This window comes from Cavia porcellus, unplaced genomic scaffold, assembly GCF_034190915.1.
Source record: "Cavia porcellus strain 051 isolate PalLab524CR breed Dunkin Hartley unplaced genomic scaffold, mCavPor4.1 scaffold_1, whole genome shotgun sequence".
NCBI lineage: Eukaryota > Metazoa > Chordata > Mammalia > Rodentia > Caviidae > Cavia > Cavia porcellus.
In genome coordinates this window covers 163,325,028-163,343,325 of record NW_026947484.1, presented here as the reverse complement: position 1 = coordinate 163,343,325, position 18,298 = coordinate 163,325,028, and the positions used below count along the sequence as shown (strand labels likewise).

Sequence of the window (18,298 nt, the reverse complement as noted above, 5' to 3'; positions counted from 1 at the left end):
AGCACGCAGGACAGACCCGCCTCTCCACCAAGCCAGACGCGCAGGCCCCGCCACCCATCCAACGAAGCCCCGCCCCGTGTCGGCCCCGCCCCGAGGCGCAGTGGGCGTGGCCCTCGGTAGGGGCTTCGGGGAAGCCTTGGAGCGCGCCTCTCATGTCGCCCCGCCCCGCCGCGCAGACTCGGAGCGCGGAACGCAGCGGGGATCTAAGTACGCACCGGGGCTTGCCTGCGCTCTCCTGGCCTTGGACTCCTGGTCGCGGTCGGCGCGCGCAGCTGTGTCCCGACCCCAGCCCTCAAAGCTCAAACCTGCAGGCGGCACCTCGGCCCGGACCCGCGCACCCCGTGTGGAGCTGGAAACCAAACCACGGAAAACGGTCGCCGGAGTCTGGTGCGTGGTCAGCGCTTTGCAGAGTTCGCTGACTCCTGAACTAGGCGTCGGCCTTGTGATGTCCAGGAGCAAACAGTCTCGGTTCCGTGTTGCTGGGGTCCTACTGCAACTGGGCTCCCACCTATCCAGCCCTCCTCAAACCCTCAGCTGGACCTGCAACCCATTTACTGGTCAGCTTCAGGTGTCCCCTGCTGGGTCCCCCCAGGGGTCCCAGCTGCCCCTAACTCACTGCAAAAAACTCTGCGCAGGGCCCCAGGGATCCCTGCTGTCCCCTCCCTCCTCAGCCTCCTCCTGAAAACCCCCTGGTGAAATCCTCAGCCTCTGCTCCTCAGCCTCTGTGCTGCCTGCATGTCCGTCTGGACCCCACTAGCTACTGGCTGACCCCAGGTCATAGGTTTCAAGTCGGCCTCCATTTCCCTAATCCTTTAGCTGTTCTCTCATAAAGGTCGGAGTGGCTGCCCAAGCGACTTCCCAAGCCTGCTGGGCCAGGCGGGAGGGAAGAAGGCAGGGCCCAGCCTGGCGCCAAGCCTGGCACCTCTTGGAGCTGTCCTGCCCTGTCCTGTCTGCCAGGCTCGTGGTGACTGCCCCGCAGCCCCTGCATCACTTTCTCTGCCTGCTAACTACGGCTTCCTGCTCTTTATCAGACCTTCCCTTCAGGCCAATTAAAGTCACAAAGGGGCAGAGAGTGGAAAGCATGGGCTGTCAGGCTTGACGCTTTGGTTTTAAATCTGGCCATTAAATAAGGTGGGGTAACACGAGTGTAGACATAGCCATGAAAGAACAATTCCAATGAGAAGGGAGAAAGAAAAGAAGCCAGGTGTGACAGACACATTTATAATCTTAGAATTTCAGAACCTGAGGCACTGCTAAGTTTGTAGCCTGTGCTGTATGTTAAGACCCTGTCTCAATAAACTAAAGGGAGGGGAAAAATAAGGATAGCAACAGTGAATCCACTGTACTCAAGAATAAACCTGGCCACTCACAAAGTGGAATGGTCATAAGGTCTCAAGTCCGACCACTGCCTCCTACCAGGCAAGCATCACTGAGGACTCGAGGCCTTGCGGAGACCCTCTCCTGGCCTCTATTCTCCTGGCCTCTAATAGCGATGCAGGAAGTGTCTTGGCCCAGCCTGAAAAAGTCAGCAGAGACCTAGAGTAGCAGCCTAGTCCCAGGGGCCAGGGAGGAGGCCCACAGTCTATCAGAAATGGTCTGCCCCACATATCCGGGGACTATAAAAAAGAAGTCTTACGCAAAAACTTTACCTGCAAAAAATAGTGTGTTCTGCAGGTGGGCAAGCAGGCTTTTATTTTGGAAGGATCACTCTAGGGCAGGGTTTCTCAGCTTCAGCACTGCGGACAGCTTGGACTGGAAGATTCCCTGTAGGATGGGGCTCAATCCTAGTAGGGAGGAGCACAGGGCCTCTACTCCTGGGTGCCAGCAGCAGACCCTCTGATACCCCCTCTCTTCCCCAATCTTCTACTCCTCTGGCTGCAGCTGTGACAAGCAAAACTGTCCTCAGACATTGCACAGGTCCCCTAAGGGACGACACCCCCCCCCCCCGCCTTTGAGAGCCACTAATCTAGGGATAGCCAGGAAGAGAACTAGAGGCCGCAGTCCCATAGCATGGCAGATCCCATGTTGCATATGGAGGAGCTCCCTGAGCCCCACAGATGCAAACACCCGGGCTCCAGTGGTCTACTGCCTGGACACAGTGGAGGGGAAGGACTCTTCCACGGCTCTGTTTTCTGAGGTGGCTGACAAGCTGACCAAGAACACCACCAACTAAACTGTCTGAGAATACAAGGGATTAAAAGTCACTCTGTAGAGCATATCTGACATCAGGAAGAAATGATGGCAGATGGAGAGGAGCAAAGAGTCCTTTCTAACATGCAGTGTGCGGCATTCTCCTAAATTGAGCCAAGCCAGGTGGCAAACTGGAAGGCTCTCACCAGGAAACTGTAACATCACAACCAAAAGCACGCACACGATTTCACACATAGCCATCAAAAGAGTGTTTTCTAATCTGCCTATGCCTCTGCCAAAGCTCCTGCCTACCTAGAAATGGGAAAACATGGTTAAACAATGAGATCTGCTTTTATTTTTATTTAATCATTTTGAGACAGGATCTTGCTATATAAGTTGAGACTGGCCTTGAGCTCACTTTGTAGCCCAGACTGGTTTTGAACTTGCAAGATCCTGCCTCAGCCTCCCGGGTGCTGGGATTACAGGTGTACACCACCATGCCTGGCTGAGATCTGCTTTTTTAAATTTTTGTACCCAGAATCGAACTTACAACCTATGCTTGCCAGGCAGGCGCTATGCTGCTGAGCTATATCTCTGGCTGAGATCTGCTTTTAAAAGGTTGTGCTGAACAACAATGACTAAATCCCCATTGTGCAACCATCAAATTTTATTACAGAAGTTCAGAGACTAAAGAGAGGTAAATATGGCAAGCCTTCCAACCCTACCATAAACACAGCTATGGTATAGATTTTCTTCCAGTTATTTTTTTCAATGTATTTAAATTACATGATGTACATTTGATTTTGTAAACTGTTTCTTTAACTTAAATTTATGATCGTACCTCTATTTCCACATCTTCATAACTAATGCAAGTTCTTCATGCACATAATTTTTAAATAGTAATTAAACATGAGACGTAATAATCAACACAAATAATTACTTTTGGAGAGATTAGTGGCAAAGAGATTACTGATGAAATGAGTTGCATATTTTCTGATTCTGAGTTCATAAACTGACGCCACCAGGTTACTTTACACAGTCTCTGTAAACAGACATCGCCCTGAAAAATGCACACAGATTCAATAACAGTGCACATTATAATTTTTAAATGGTTTGCACCTTTAATGTTTTTAAAATGCACCTTGTTTAATTTTTAATTTTCATGGCCATTAAGGAGCTCAGTAATTTCTCATATGCTTTCTCACTGGTTTTCTTCCACTTTTCTCCCTTAATTTATCCGTGTTTGTTCGGAGTGCTAATACAAGTATGGTCTGTTTTTGTTCTCTGCCCACCACTTAGTGGGACTGGAGAATTGCCCATCAATTTATAATAATGAGATATTCAATAAAAATACAGTTCTTTAAAAAATAAAGTATAGTTCTTTCTCTGTGAGTCATTTCTCCACCATATTCTTTACCCTAAAAAAAAAAAAAACTATACTCACAAAAGCTCTCCATTTTCCTACCGCTGAGTCTGTTGAATTGTCATGAACTGTTGGGTCTCTGTTTGCTTATTTATTGTCACTGCAATTCATTCATTCGGTCTGGTGTCTGAGAAAGGCTTCCCTTTACCTTACGTTAGGCTCGATAGACGAACACAACAGGTACCTGTAGGTGCCATCCGCCTTGCGCTGCTGGGAACACAAAAATGAAATAAAAGAAGATTCCTCAGCAGGAGAGTGGTTTAAAACAAGCAAATGAATCCACAGGGTCATGCCCACTAAGAGAAGCAGAGCTTAGGGTACATAAAGGTCAAAGGGGTCAGCACAAATGGTTCTTTCTCATTACTCCAGGTTTTATACAGATAAATGTTTCAAAGTCTTCTGAAGTATCTAATTTGATGATTTTTTTTGTCTTTTTCATTATTATCGGTACCAGGGAATCGAACTCACGACTGCCTGCTTGCAAGGTAGGTGCTTATGCTGCTGGGCTAAATCCCCAGCCCTTAATTTGATACTCTTTACATCAATATTGTCATACTAGAAATGGAATATTCAACAAATGTTCACTCTTTCTTTAACGATTTCCCTCCAAAATATGTGAATCTAAACTAACCTTTGGCTGCTACAGCCTCCCTAACCTATCCAATCAGCTTCATCTAAGGAGAGGAAGTGACTGGACTTACAGGAATGAGACCCTTTCTGCTGCCCAGCACCCTGCAAACAGTAGGCTGTCTAAAATACTTATTCAAAATAACTGATTAAAAGTTAGCATGGCTTATGTCTGGATATGCCCCCAAAGCCTGGTGGGGGCAGGCTTTTGCAGAGTTAGCTGAGTCCAGAATGTGTGACCGGTCTGTAGTGCGGTGCAGCGACTACCAGTGCTAGGATTAAGGCTGTGATGGCTGGATCAATCCACTGATTAGATCAGCACTGTTCTAATCCCAGCAGTCTGAAAAGATAAAAGGAGAAAAGAGGCCTGGTCCCCCGTTTGCTCTTGCTGCTTTTGCTGTCTTCTGCTGCCATGAACGGTTACCCCTCTGCCATGTGCCACCCTGCCAGGGAGCCAGCTGGTAATGGACTGAAACCTCTGCAAACTGTAAGCTAAATAAATCTTTCCTTCCTTCATTCCAGGCATTTTGTCTCAGCAACGAGAGAAAAGTAACTAACACAAAAGAAAATTATTAAACGTAGTAGGGGGGAGGAATCTATAAATTTCTTTTACCTTAAGGTTATGCCTAATAAAAGTCCTCCAGATACCCACTTCACATATAATTCAGCAAAAGAAACACGGTGAACAGCAAAGGGCTTCTATGCACGCGGGCCTAGGAATGCCCCCAGTACATTCTGTTTACACTAGTACTGAGCGTGCACAGCCCCGAGAACAGCCCCACACACACACACACACACACACACACACACACACACGGCTCTGTCAGGAATCGGAACTACAGGTGCAGTCTTTGGGATCTTACTCAGGAAAAACCAGGCTGTGCATCTAGAGAATCTGCCTCCCGTGTTCTCGGCCACTTCCATGCTAGCAAGATGCCTGCTCTGCTGTGAGCTGCAGTGCCTGCGCTGGGCAGGTGAGGTGCCCTGGCGGCCACGTGACCTCAGTCGGAATTTCAGCACCGCCCAGCCATCTATGCACCGTGTTCCTGCTAACTTGACGGTCAGCGTCCTCCGAGGTGGACGTGAAATCACAGCACCCGCTCGAGTGTCGCAGGCTGTGCGTGATGTGATGGTGAAGATGTGGCCAAAGTGCAGATCGCTGCCTCAGGTGCCCTGACCCCACCAGCAGCTCGCCGGTGAGTGTGCCCTGGCTAGGTCCTGGGGAAGTGGAGAGGGTGGTTCAAACACGAGGTTAGACATGAGGTTAACTGAGAAAAACACCAGCAAGGACAGGGCCGGAGGAGGGACAAAGGAAAGGCAGATAGAGTCCACCTAGGGCAGAGACTCCAGAAAGCCTCGCCCTCTTGGGAGTCCCCAGGCAGAAAGGCAACAGGGCTGGGTCAGCACTAGTGCCCTCACCAGCACCACAGCTGGCTCCTGGCTACTGGTCTTAGGACCACAGGTGGCCCTCATCCTCTGGTCCTGCTACGCATTTTAACTCCCTTGCGCTCAGCCATGGCTCTGAAGGGCCTGGTCTGTAGCCTTTGAGGACTCCCAGTTCCCACAGGCCTTGGGCCCATACGTTCCAGCACAGCACCATGGCTTGGGGAGTACCAGAAAGGCCCACGTACACCTACTGGGTTCTGCACAACTTCCTCCTGGTCCTGTCCTCTTCTTCCTGCTGAGCATGGACCTCACCTCCAGCACAGTGACTCCTGCCTTGGGGGCCCTGGAGACAAGGGATCCAAGGTGACAGTTCCACTTTCTGATTCAATGGGACACATACATTCCTCTGGGAGGACCAAGCCTTTGGTCCTTCATAAGCCCCGACCTTTGGGGACAGGAAGGACAAAGTTCCCCACAGGTCACTCACATGGGACCCCAGCTACTTTGACTCTCACTCCTGGACCTGCGATTCTGTGTGTTGTGACACAGCCCCATTTGAAGACCTCTGGCTGAACGCGTATCCCACAGGATGATGGCCGAGTCCTCTCTCAGAGCCATCCCAGCACCCTGTGGGGCTGGCTGCTCTGGGTGGAACTGTGTGTGATGCACACAGCCGGCCCAATTCCATTCACTCATCCATTTGTCCAGTCACTGGTTTGTTCATTCATCTACAGCGCTGCAGATTGAACCCAAGCCACGTGTTGGGATAGTTCTCTACCACTGAGCGACATCCCTGGCCTTTCTGGGGGAAGAGAAGGTGTCTCGCTAAGCCATCCAGGCCAACTTCAAGCTTGCAATCCTCCAGCCTCAGCCACTGAGGCCTGGGACTCCAGCTGTGACCTGCCACACCCATCCTGATGGCCCCATGGAGCCATCAGGATCACCCCATTGAGCACAGATCACAAGGCCTGCCATGGAACACGGTCCTCAGGTGGGGCCTCCCGTCTCGCATGATAGTTCCATCCCACCATGCCCCCTTCCTCTGCCTCTTGAGCCCCCCTTGGCCCACTTCCAGGGCAGCTTGCCCTCCTCCCCACACCCCAGTTTTGTTGTCACTTTTTCCTAGGCTTCCGGAGCCATTCCACTGTAAGCCCGCCTCACCCTCTGGGGTGCTGGGGCCTGATCTCAAAGAACTGCTGCGCTCCTCTTGGGCAAGCTTACTTCCCACTCATAGTTCCACCCATGGTCACTGAGAAACCCCAGACTGGTCTTTATTTGCACCACCACACACACGGAACACGTGCTTCACGTGGCATCTGCACACCGGCTTCCTCCGTGCTCTTGAGCTCACTTCACATCCCACGGCATCACCCACTTGCGATTATTCCACTCACAGCGAGGCCAGCACTGTGCTGAGAAGAGGGCGCACGCATATCCCATCACCCCTGGCCTCTCCCTCTCAGGGCCCGAGCTTAGACACTGCAGTGCTGCATCCTTCCATTGTCCTACTGTGAGAGAAGAGAATCATAAGGTTCACTTCAGGGCTATCGAAGGGATGGAAGATGACAGCCCCCATCAGTGAGTGGTTAAGGTTTGCTCTTTTTTTTTTTTTTTTTGCCTAAATTTGCTAAACTTTTTTTTTTTTTTTTTTTGCCAGCCTAGAATATATGGCGGGACTTTGTCACAAAAATTACATATACAAACAATCTGATTCTCCGGTTTAATTATTTTACAGGTTGTCAACAAAGCAACGTCTGGAAAGATAAACATCAGCGTGTTCTAGAAACACTCAATATACAGAACAAGGTATTTTACTATGGCTTTAATCTAATTGAAGGCTTCTGTGGTTCCTGTAATTAACCAGCAACAGAGTAGGATTAATAAAGCCAAGCCATGAGCTCTGCATGCAAGAGCTGATTGGTGGTATCTTCTGAAGCAGGTAATGAGATGACCGCCCGAAGGTGCTTCCCTGCCATCGGTCAGGTTTTAGAGGAAAGTCGGATTGCTCTGGACTGACTTACCACCTCTGAAAACACAGCAGGCTGTCTCACTCTGGGGATTTATCTCGCTGCATTAATTAAAACACTGTGAGGAATTCTTTTGTTTTCCTTTTGTGTGTTGTTGACATGGTCTCACTATGTATTCCAGGCTAGCCTTGAACTCACTATGGAGCTCAGGTTGCCCTTAAATCCATGAGGAGCCTCCTGCCTCAGCCTTGCAGATGCTGAGATTACAGGTGTGCGGCACCACACCTGGCCAGGAAATAGTATTCTGACACCCTAGCTTGATGTCTTGGGAAGACCTTGGCCAAAAAGTAGGAGACCTGAGCGTGGCGAGTTCTTCACTAGAAAAGGAGCGGCGGGCCAACCCTTTGACCTCTGCACAATCAAGTCCCCGACCACGACCACGTTATTCTGTGATACCTGCCAGCATGGAATCAAGCATCCTTACTTTTTAACCTCTCAGTTCTGCCCCAGGGCAACTGAAGCAGAAAGCCCAAATGACACACCCTGAGCCCCTGAAGTAGGAATCAGGTTTGTCTTCCTGGAAAGTTCCCATTCTCCACTACCCCGCAGGAAGACAATGTCTAGAAGTCTTATCATCCCTGAGGTCCGCACCAGGCTGCCACTTGAGTCGCCAGACCATTTTCAGTAGGAGCTCGTGAAGCTCTGTGTCCTTTTGGAGACCGGGACACGGGACAGATACAGCCAGAAAAGGTCAGCTGAACGCCTTTGGGGATTGGGTACAGAGAGGGCCCTGGGCATGGTGGCCATACCTCCGGCTCGCAGGAAACTTGTGGATCCATCTGCAAAACAAATGATCAGACGTCTCTTGCAGGCAGAAGATATCACGACATGTCGGAGACAGGAAATGTCATGAGAATGCAAGCAGACTTCATGGTACCTCTGAGGGTGCCTCGCCTGGGGCCCCTGGATCCCAACCCATAGGAGCTACAGGGTTCACCTTGTTTCACAATACTCTCACTTCCTGAAAAATGTCACATGGCAGAGGTTCATTCCAATTCAAGGAAACCTAAATACCCCTGACGATGCTTCAAGCCTTTCACCGGTCTGTAGGACACTGCTGGACATGTCCACTTGCATCCCGGTGAGAAAGCACCAAAAAGGACACTCACACGAATCTGTGCCCCAGGGCCCTGCCATCTCCTTGCACTCACAAGGTCCCCTGATGAGGTGATACTAGGTGGCCTGTGAAGGGCCACCCTATGGAGCAGGAGGGGGGGCTTGAACACAGGTGGCCATGGAGCCTCAAAGTGCCGTCCTCTTCCCCTAAAATATGGAGTCCCGAGTGAAGGCATCCAAACACTCATTTTCAAATGAAACAAATCCCCCGGAGCTCCACACCGCAGTGGCACCAGGAAGCAAACCCCGGACAGGTGTCTTTGCTTTCCTGGGCTGTGGGTTAGTCCTCTGTACACACGCAAGTGTGCAAAGGTCATGTCAGCGCCAAAGTAAGCAGCCCAAGTATAGACAAACACCCGGCAAGCTGGCTGAAAAGAAAGTTCAGCTGTGCTCTTCAGAGATGGTGGTGCGTGCCTTCCGCCTTCCCGCCAGGAGGACGGTAGGAAGCTGGCACCCAGGCCCCACGACCGGACGTGCAGCACAGGCGTGTGCTGGCTGCACAGCATGACACATTACTCAGGAAAGGCACCGGTGGGCTCACACTGGGCTCACAATGGTTACCACCGACCCAGTATGGCCTGCAGCAACCCTGGTCCCCAGCATCTTTTTTGTTGTTTTGTTTTGTTTTTTGAGAAAGGGTCTCACTAGGCAGTTCGAGCTGGCCTTGAACTCACTTTGTGGCCCAGGCTGGCCTCAGAGCCCTCGTCTTTTGAAATCATCTTCTGCAGTAACTGTTGTGCCCGAACTTGGACGTGGCATGTTCAGAGTTCTGTGATCAGCACAGGTCGTAGCGAGAGGGTTCCAGGCATGAGCATTACACAATGTGAAGTTTTGGGGTCAGCACTGTGAGTTGCAGGTCCACCGCCGCTCCCTCGATTACACCATGTCTGGCTGGCTTGCAACTCCAAAATCGCAGGTTTGGATGTGAATCGCAGGTGGTTGCAGTCGGCCAATTCCTGCATCACCGGTGAGACCTTTCAATTTAAAGTGAAGGTGAAAAAGCCCCTAAGGCTGCTGTAAAGATTAATTTCAACAAGGAAGAGAACATACAGGACCTGTCACACTTCGAGCTCTGAAAACGGTGGCTAGGGTTTCATTCTTAGCAAAACTCGAAGTTTTAAGGCACAAGGCAATAAAACAGAGAAAGAGTCCTGCTGCAGGGGAACCAAGCCCAGAGCCTGGCCCCCAGGTCCCTCACACTGTCACCCAGCCCTGCCACCTTCCCCTCTGCCACACATACACCGTGAAAACCTCCCAGAACCCCTGGCTGGCAGAACTCCTTGAGTCTCCCACTCGTCGCCCGTACTCTCTGGCGCTTTCCCTCCTCACAGTTTAGTCTTAAAATTTTTTTCACATGTCTGTTCCCACTCTGTCCTACTCTGTCACAGCCTGTGAGCTGATAGGCAGTAAGGATCATGCAATCACCTTTGTATCTGCAGCCCTCAACACTCTGAAAGTCTTGTGTGGATGGGTGGAAGAATGGATGGATGGATGGATGGATAGATGGGTGGATGGATGTGTGGATGGATGGATGAATGGGTGAGTGAGTGGCAAGATGGATGGTTCCTGGGTGTGATGGTCTTTGTAACTCAAAGTGGCCCAAGCCTGGATCTAAACACATTACTACATGGAGAGCGTATGGCATTTGCAGAATTGCTTGCCTGGTGAGAACAGCTGAGAAACCTATGCTTGTATCCAAGGGACAAGCACGGCTAGCTGGTCACTGCTGGCGGGACCAGGCATCCAGGCAGGCCAACACCTCTACTAGGTTTGCTGGTTAATCTATCAGGAACAGGCCCTTCCAGGCGGGGCAAGCTGTCAGAAGCGGGGCAGGCTTGTGGGCAGTGATCTCCTCCCTGTGACTGTGTCCTCTGTAAACAGTGATGCAAGCTGGAGAGAAAATGGGGGTACAAAACCCGAGTCTCAGGAAGTTAAATCACCTGGAGAGGGTGCACCAAACAGCCTTGAGTAGCAAGCACTTTGGAACCCAGAGCAGGGCAATCACTTTTTGGGACTCCTTCCTCCATCATTTGATTCTCTTTAGAGGGTAAATGGAAGTGTATGACTTACTGATTGACTGCCCCCTCACCTTCTGAGGAAGCTGTGTGACTGCCCTGTCCACCGTCCAGGAGAACGGTTCACGTTGGCATCTTGGGATTGGCTACAACCAAACTATTTCCACCCTGCAACTTAACAGTCATAAGCAAGCCTCAGTCCTGTCATTCCAGCACTCGGGAGGCTGAAGCAGGAGGATTGCCAAGAGTTTCAGGCCAGCCTGGACTACACAGTGAGACTTTGGCTCAAAAACAAACAAACAACAAGAATTGAAAAAGGAATTCAAGATGCAAGCATTCATTACAGCATTGTTCACAACAGCCAAGAGGTAGACTAATCCCAGCTCTACCAACAGCAGAGTGTGTAAACACAGTGTGTCATGCGGTAAGACAGGACACGCCTCAGCCTCGGCACACCTCTGAGTGAGGGACAAACCCTGAACACTGAAAACATAGGCCAGACCCCGGAAGGCAAGGAGAGCACAAGTCTGCTGGCATGAAGTATCCAGAAGGGAAGATTCACGGGCTCAGAAGGCAAGATTCACGGGCTCAGAAGGCAGATGAGAGTTTGCCCGAGGCCCGAGGAACCCGGCAGAGCAGTTCCTGCCCGCCCAGTGCAGTTTCTATTGAGAAGGCGGTAGTGTTGGAAACCAGTAACGGTCACAGCAGCGCATAGCACTACAATGCGACCCATGCCACAGAGTCTGACGCTTCGGAGCGGGTAAAAGGGTACATTTTATGTTATAAGCCTGTGGTGACCACCATTCAAAAAACCCGAATTCAGCTACACGTCTGCCCTGGCTCCACTGGCCCTGCAGCCCCTTCTTGCCCACTCCAAGTCCATGCACACTGCCCACACCTCCAGCTGCAAGGTCCTTCTCCTCCGGGCCCCAGTGCCACTGTACAGTGAGGGGCATCACACAGCACTGGGCGCCGCCGCCAGCCCATGAGACCAGCATGAGCCAGGGGGCACAAAGGGCAGCTCGCGGAAGAAACCTTCCACAGGAAAGGGGTGCAGAAATGCACAGGGCACTTGGAAAGGAATGTTGTGCCAGGCAGGAGCACAGGTGAGACCCCAGCTACATGGGAGGCAGAGTGGGGGCACCTGCAGCTCGAGGACCGGCTGTGTAATTTAGTGAGAGCCTGGGTTTATGGCAGCAGAATGATTTCCCTTCCCCTCTCCCTGAAGAGTTCCTTCCCAAGAGACTTAAAGACATCACACTCCAGGGATCCACGCATACCATGCTTATAACAGCACAGCTCATAACCTGGGAAGCAGCCCAGATGTCCATGGACAGCTGAGCAGATGACACACATATGGTATTACACACTGTGGAGTACTCCTCTGCCATAAAGAAGGACAGATTTGAGTTATTTGCAGGAAAATGGATTTTTCCTTTGAGAATATGATGTTCAGCGAAATCAATCAGACACACGAGCTTAAACACCACACAGTGTCTCTTATATGACAAACCCAGAGTATAAACAAAGAGCAAAATGAAAGATGGCTCACGAGAAGCAGGGAGAAAGATCTTTGCAAATGGGCAGGGGCCAAGACAACGAGTGGGAGGGAGGGGAGGAAAAAACGAATTAAGATCGTCCTTGGAGACACTGTCCCTGCTGCCCCACAGAGGCCAAAGGTGACTCCAGGGGATCACCTGGGAAATCAAGGGCTACGAAGCCTTTCCAAGCCCACAGTGAGGCCCTGGACTTGAGTGTCACATGCTAAGCCGGTTTCCAAACGTGACCGATTCTGCATAAGAAACCTCAAGGCAACTCTGAACGCGTCTACAGACTGCGAGAATGAGTCACCTGTTTTCTGAAAGAATCAGGGTTCAGTTCAGGGGGTGCTGCGTGTGGGACAGCTCTCAGGAACTCCAGACGCACTCAGCAAACACAAGTTCCTGCTCAACTCGCTGCCAGGAGCCTGGGACCCACACAAGTGGCCAGGGTCTCCGGGCAGTGTCCGGATCCCAGGGTGTTATGGTTGATACACTGCGTCAACCTGAGAAGGCTAGAAGTTTAACTGAGAGACTGAGCAGGGAGCCGGGGTCCCCACTTTGTTTCTGTGTGTGTGTGTGTGTGTGTGTGTGTGTGTGTGTGTGTTTCCTTTTTATTGGTACCGGGGATCGAACTCACGACTGCCTGCTTGCAGGGCAGGCACTTAGGCCGATGAGGTAAATCTCCAGCCCCTGGGGTCCCCACTTTGTAAACACCCTCAACCTGTGCAAGAGGAGGGCCCAGAGGCTTTGTCAGTGCTACACCTGCCCTGGGTGGGGATGGCCTATGTGCAGTGTAAGTGGGGAGAAGAGGTTTGTTCTCCCCACTTTTGCTCTGGCTGCTTTTGCTGTCTTCTGCCAGTGTGAAGTGTTGCCCCTGTGCCACACCGCCCTGCCTTGGAGCCAGCTGATGATGGACTGAAACATCCACAACAGCAGGCAACAAACCTTTTCTTTCTTCATTTTGGGTGTTTTGTTCCAGCAATGAGAGAGAAGTAACCAAGACCCAAGCTGTGAACAGGAGTGCGTCCTGCTGCTGCCCTCCCGGAGCACAGGGAAGGAATGCAGGAATCCTGGTGGGTGCTCATCGATGACAACGGACCACGGCTCCAGCCTCGAGCTCATCACCCACGCTCCAAGTCCACTTGCCGCCAGCCGAGAGTTTGCGATCGATGCATTTTTCCTGGTAAAACCCCATGAAGTGCTCGGTCCCACAAGCAGTCACACCAGCCACCTCTGGTCTGTGGGGCCCGTGGGGAGACAAGAGTCCGGTAGGACCTTGATCCATCTCACTCAACAGCAGCAGCGTCCCCTTGGAGGTGTTGCAGACCCTTGGAGGCGTTGCAGATGGAGCTCAGGGGACCTTGGGAGAAGCCAGAGGGCGCCACTCCTTGTGGTTTCAGACCCCAGAGGCCTCGAGCTGCTCCCAACTCACTCGTGCCCCTGTGCACAGTTGTGTCAGGAGACAGGCAGAGAAGACGGCAGAAGGGGGTCAAATCCAGGGTGGGATTGGCCACAATATTCGAAAACTCCATTAATCCTCTGAGACTGCTATGATTAGAAATCTCTCACACTGCCATCCGTTAACAAGAAGTGACCAAACCAAAAGAAATGTGCATCAGGCTTTTTCTGCTTTCTTCTTTCCTTCAAAATAATCACTGGAATTCCTTTGGACAGGCGTGAAGCATCGTCCTGGGATGGATCCTATCCAATAACAGACCTGAGGCTTTGTTTTGTTTTCTGAGACAGGGCCTCATGTCGTCCAAGCTGGCCTTGAACCCTCTAGGTGGCCCAGGCTGGTCTCAAAGTCACGCTATCCTCCTGCCTCAGCCTCCTGCGTGCCGAGATGCTGGACATGTGCCACCACACCCAGCTGGCATACGTTTCTCCTTATTCTCATCCTGCCATCATTTAGCCATCACATCCCGTGATTTGCTCACTTGGTCGCTGCTGCTTTCCCTCCAGTGTCACTGTGGCCACACTCCTTCAGGCTCCAGGCTGCGGCCCCCTAGGGCAGGGGAGCCGGCCCTGCCCCACACCTCCCAGCATCGCAGCAGCAGGGACAGTGTCTCCTGAATGAAAAGGCAGACACGTGGTCTGCAATGACATCTGTGGGAAGAGCGAAGCGGTGGGTTTTCCCCTCTAGCTCTGTGGTTATCGTGTGTAACGGACCATGTCCAGGACCCACTCCCGGTGACGGTGGCCCGACTGCTGGCTTCCCTGGAACAGAGGCAATAAACTGAACTGTCAGTGAGACCAGGTGATGTCCCCCAGCACACTTACAAAAACAAATCTGAATTGTTCGCCAGTTTTTTAAATGATCACCAATTTCGCTTATTTTTTGCGAAGTAAAAGCTTTTTTTATTTTTGCGAAGTCCAAAGCTCTAAAAGCACTGGAGTTTTTTTTAGAAATCAGCTCAAGCAAAAGCCCACCTGGACCCAGGATGTGGTTCAGAGCATTTGCCTAGCACACAAGAAGGCCTGGGTTCAAACCCCAGCACCGCAGGGGGAGAAAAGAGAAGCAAAAGCCCACCTAAGATGGGGACATCGTGGAAAGCTGGGAACCTGGTGAGGAACAGGAAAAATATCCGCTGCACAGAAAGACAAGGACACTCTCCTATGCGTACCTCGACACTTGGTAGAAAGATACATGGGTTTCCTGTTTTGGTAATCTGAATCCAAAACTGACAGTCCACACACTTAGGTTCCTGGGCCAGTTCACCCTACTTGCTTGCGTAGTTAGGAAATCAGAGACATACACTGGGTCCCGGGCAAACAGCAAAACTGAATGCAGGATGGGTGTGGTCATGTATATCCTAAGGCCCAGCAGCACTCAGGAGGCTGAGACAGGAGGCTCCTCATGAGTTCAAAGCCAGTCTGAATCCCGGTTGAAAAAGAACAATTTCATATTAACTGATCCAACACATATTATTTGGTTACCTTCCGTCCTCTAGGTGTTCTCCTGAGCGCTGAGGATAAAGTGGCCAACAAAGTAAATACCCCAGGTCTCTGGAAGGTCACATTTTAAGAGGGAGAGAAATTGACAAAATATGCAGTTATTGTCACCAGGTGGGGTGTGAGGGGAGCCCCCAAAAGAGAGACACGGCCTGTAACTTAGCCCCCAATCATTTCAGAGCACTGTGGGGCCCAACAGGGAGGGCACTGGCAGATTTAGAAGGAGCAGCCAGGGGGTGACACTAAGGGGGTGCAGGTCTGACGAGAAATCAGAAGGCTGAGACGGGAAAGAAGCCCCTGTTTGCACGGAGCGATTCTGGGTGGTCCTCACGCTCCTCCCGGTGCTGGTTTTTGGAGACTGCTCCAGAGAGACCCCTGTGCCAATTCTTGAGGGGTGTAAGATGGGACCGGTCGCGCAGGCCCACTGGGCCTCATGGCACTGGTTTCTGGCAGACAACCTTAGACGATCGTGAAGTCCTTCGGTGCAGAGCTTAACGCAGGTCTCCCTCAGGGTTTATGGTAGCGAAGGAGACAGAAGCAAACAAACCTGGTGTCTGCCCTAGGTTGTCACTGCCGGCATCTGCAAGCCTGGGTAAAGAGCCTTACAAAATGAAGAGCAGATTGGACACAGCTGAAGAGAGAATTTGGCAGGCAGGGCCTAAACTCTGTTCTGAATGCAATGCAGAAAATGTAAAGACAAACTATGAAAGGCAGATGATGAGGTCTCTTCTAACACACAGGTGAACACAGTTATTCAGGAGAACGAGAACAGACTGCAAGGAAATATTCTGAGACAATACCAAGAATTTTCCAGAACTGTGGAAAGTAACGAAGTACCCTGCCACTGCAGGCATTTGAGGTTTGACCCTCTGTCTATCAGTGAAGGTTTTAGCCTTAAGCGCCACTTTGAAATAAGTCTCTCATTGACTACTACGTTCTTGCGTTGCTTCTCAACCCTTAGGATTGAACCCCACAACTTTTGCACTGAGGTACATCCCCAGCCCTTTGTATTTTTATTTTTTTGAGACAGGTTCTCCCAAAATCACTAAGTTGCTCAAGCTGGGCTCAAACGTGCCATCTGCCACCATCACTAGCTTACTTTACAATTTTCTTTTCTTTCTTTCTTTCTGCTCCTCCTTCTCTTTCTTCTTTTTAACAGGGTCTCACTATGCAGTTCAGGCTGGCCTTGAGCTCACTTTGTAGCCCATGCTGCTTTGAAACTTGCAAAAATCCTCCTGCTTCAGGCTCCTGAGTGCTGGGATTACAGGAGTGCACCACCACACCCAGCTCTACTTTAAGGTTTCAAAGGTTTTTATATAATAAAGTCTACACAATATTTTTTTAAATTTAATGAACATGTTGGATTTGCTTCCTGCAGGAAGCTGATTTCTGGACAGATGCAGGTAAAAGACCGTTCTTGGATTTATTCTAAGTGGTGCCAGGGATCAAACCCAGGGTCTCGCACTGCTAGCAAATGTTACTGAACCGGTAAGACACTCTCTTTAAAGTAGAAAAAGAATATCAAATTGCTGTGCCCTCCACTGTGACAGTGCAAATAAGAATCAAAGTGCAAATAAGAATCAAAACGGGGAAGTAGAAAGAAAACATTTAACCATGAAGGGCAACAAGGGGGGTGGTGGAGAAAAGAGAGCAGAAGGAAAAAACGGAAGCCAAGCTTTTGTCAGTAAGGAGGCGAGCAGTGGGAGGGATGCGAGGAGTGGGAGGGAGGGGAGGGGACAGGGAAAAAGAATCACCATGCATCACACACGGCTGCAAATCCCCTATGGACGCGGTGGCTATACATACCAAAAGCGTACTAAGATTAATGAAAAGAAAAACAGGTTTTCACGACCACACTTACCATATGAGTCACAGCACGGTGGTCACCACTAGTGAAGCTGACCCACCCTCTGCAGTTTCCTTTTGAATGCTCCTGGGCTATTTCCTTTTCGAAATGTCCTGTCCTTTGTTTCTGCTCCCCAGGGATGATTTTGGGGACCCAGAAGCTCCGCCCCAGGACCTAGGCACAGGTCACTCCCCACACCCCTGGTCCTTTCAGCCCATCCCTCTTGCTGCCCTCCCAGCTTCACTCTCAGCACCAGCAGAAGACAGTGCGGTTCTGTTTAAATGAAATTCCACGCAGGACTTCAAGTCCTCCCGCGGGTCCCCTGTCAGGGATGGGAACACACTTGGTGACATGTCATGCGGTCTCCGGCCGCCAGAAGAGGTTACAGGGCACTACTTCCAGGGTCAGGAGTTTAGCTCAGTGGCTCAAGTATCTGCCTGGTAAGTGCCAGGTCGTAAGTCTGATCCCTGATACCAAAAACAAAACAAAACAAAACAAAAAAGTACTGTGTCCAGAGTGACCATGTATAACACCGCACATCCAGGGGTTAACAGCGGTGTTCTGGGTGGTGGAATAGCAATTTTTTCTTCCTGATTTTGAACAATATCTGGCTTTTCTACAATGAACTGCTTCGGCAGGTCTTGTCTTATTGTGGTTTATTTTGCATCTTGGAGACCAATCCCAAGACCTTGTACGTGCTGGCCGAGTGCCCCATCCTTGAGCTACATCCCTGGCTCTTATTGTGTGCTTTAAAGCAAGTGCTTTCTAAACGGGTTGTGGTGGCAGGAATGTCTGTGATCCCAGCATTGAGCAGGCTGAGGCAGGAGGATCTCCGGGAGTTTAAGGGCAACCTGAACCACAAAGGGAAACCCTGTACCAAACAAACAAAAGGGAGTTTCCTGCTTCTAGAGGCCTGTCCTTCCAGTCGTGCTCCCGTTTCCCCTTGGCGCTCCAGCCTGAGGAGGGCGTTCGTACCTCCCACATCCAGGGTGCAGAGGGCAAGGCAGAGGCCACAGCTTCTCGATTCCTAAGAATCCTGCTGCGACGAAGCCCGCACCGTGCTGCTGCCCCTGTCGCCTCCGTTCCGGCCGGGCGACTGGACTTCTGCGCCCCGGGGAGGAGGCAGCCCGCACGAGCCCGCAGGACGGAGCCGCGTGACGCGACCGGGGGCGGCGACCGAGACGCGCGAAGCCCCGCCCAGGGCGGGAGCGCGCCGGAGTCCACACGCGGACCGG

The 18,298-nt window shown here is 51.1% G+C and overlaps 1 long non-coding RNA gene across 2 annotated transcripts; it reads left to right on the top strand.

The window, feature by feature from the left end:
* The first annotated feature begins 4,123 nt into the window (after positions 1 to 4,123).
* Positions 4,124 to 7,944, top strand: LOC106025528 (uncharacterized). Of its 2 annotated transcripts, none has more exons than XR_010050867.1 (3): positions 4,124 to 5,376; positions 6,301 to 7,157; positions 7,302 to 7,944. It is a non-coding gene; the product is annotated as an uncharacterized LOC106025528 (long non-coding RNA). The 2 variants fall into 2 exon arrangements; XR_002788978.2 differs by having other exon boundaries at positions 4,124 to 6,557; positions 6,693 to 7,157.
* The last annotated feature ends 10,354 nt before the right edge of the window (positions 7,945 to 18,298 follow it).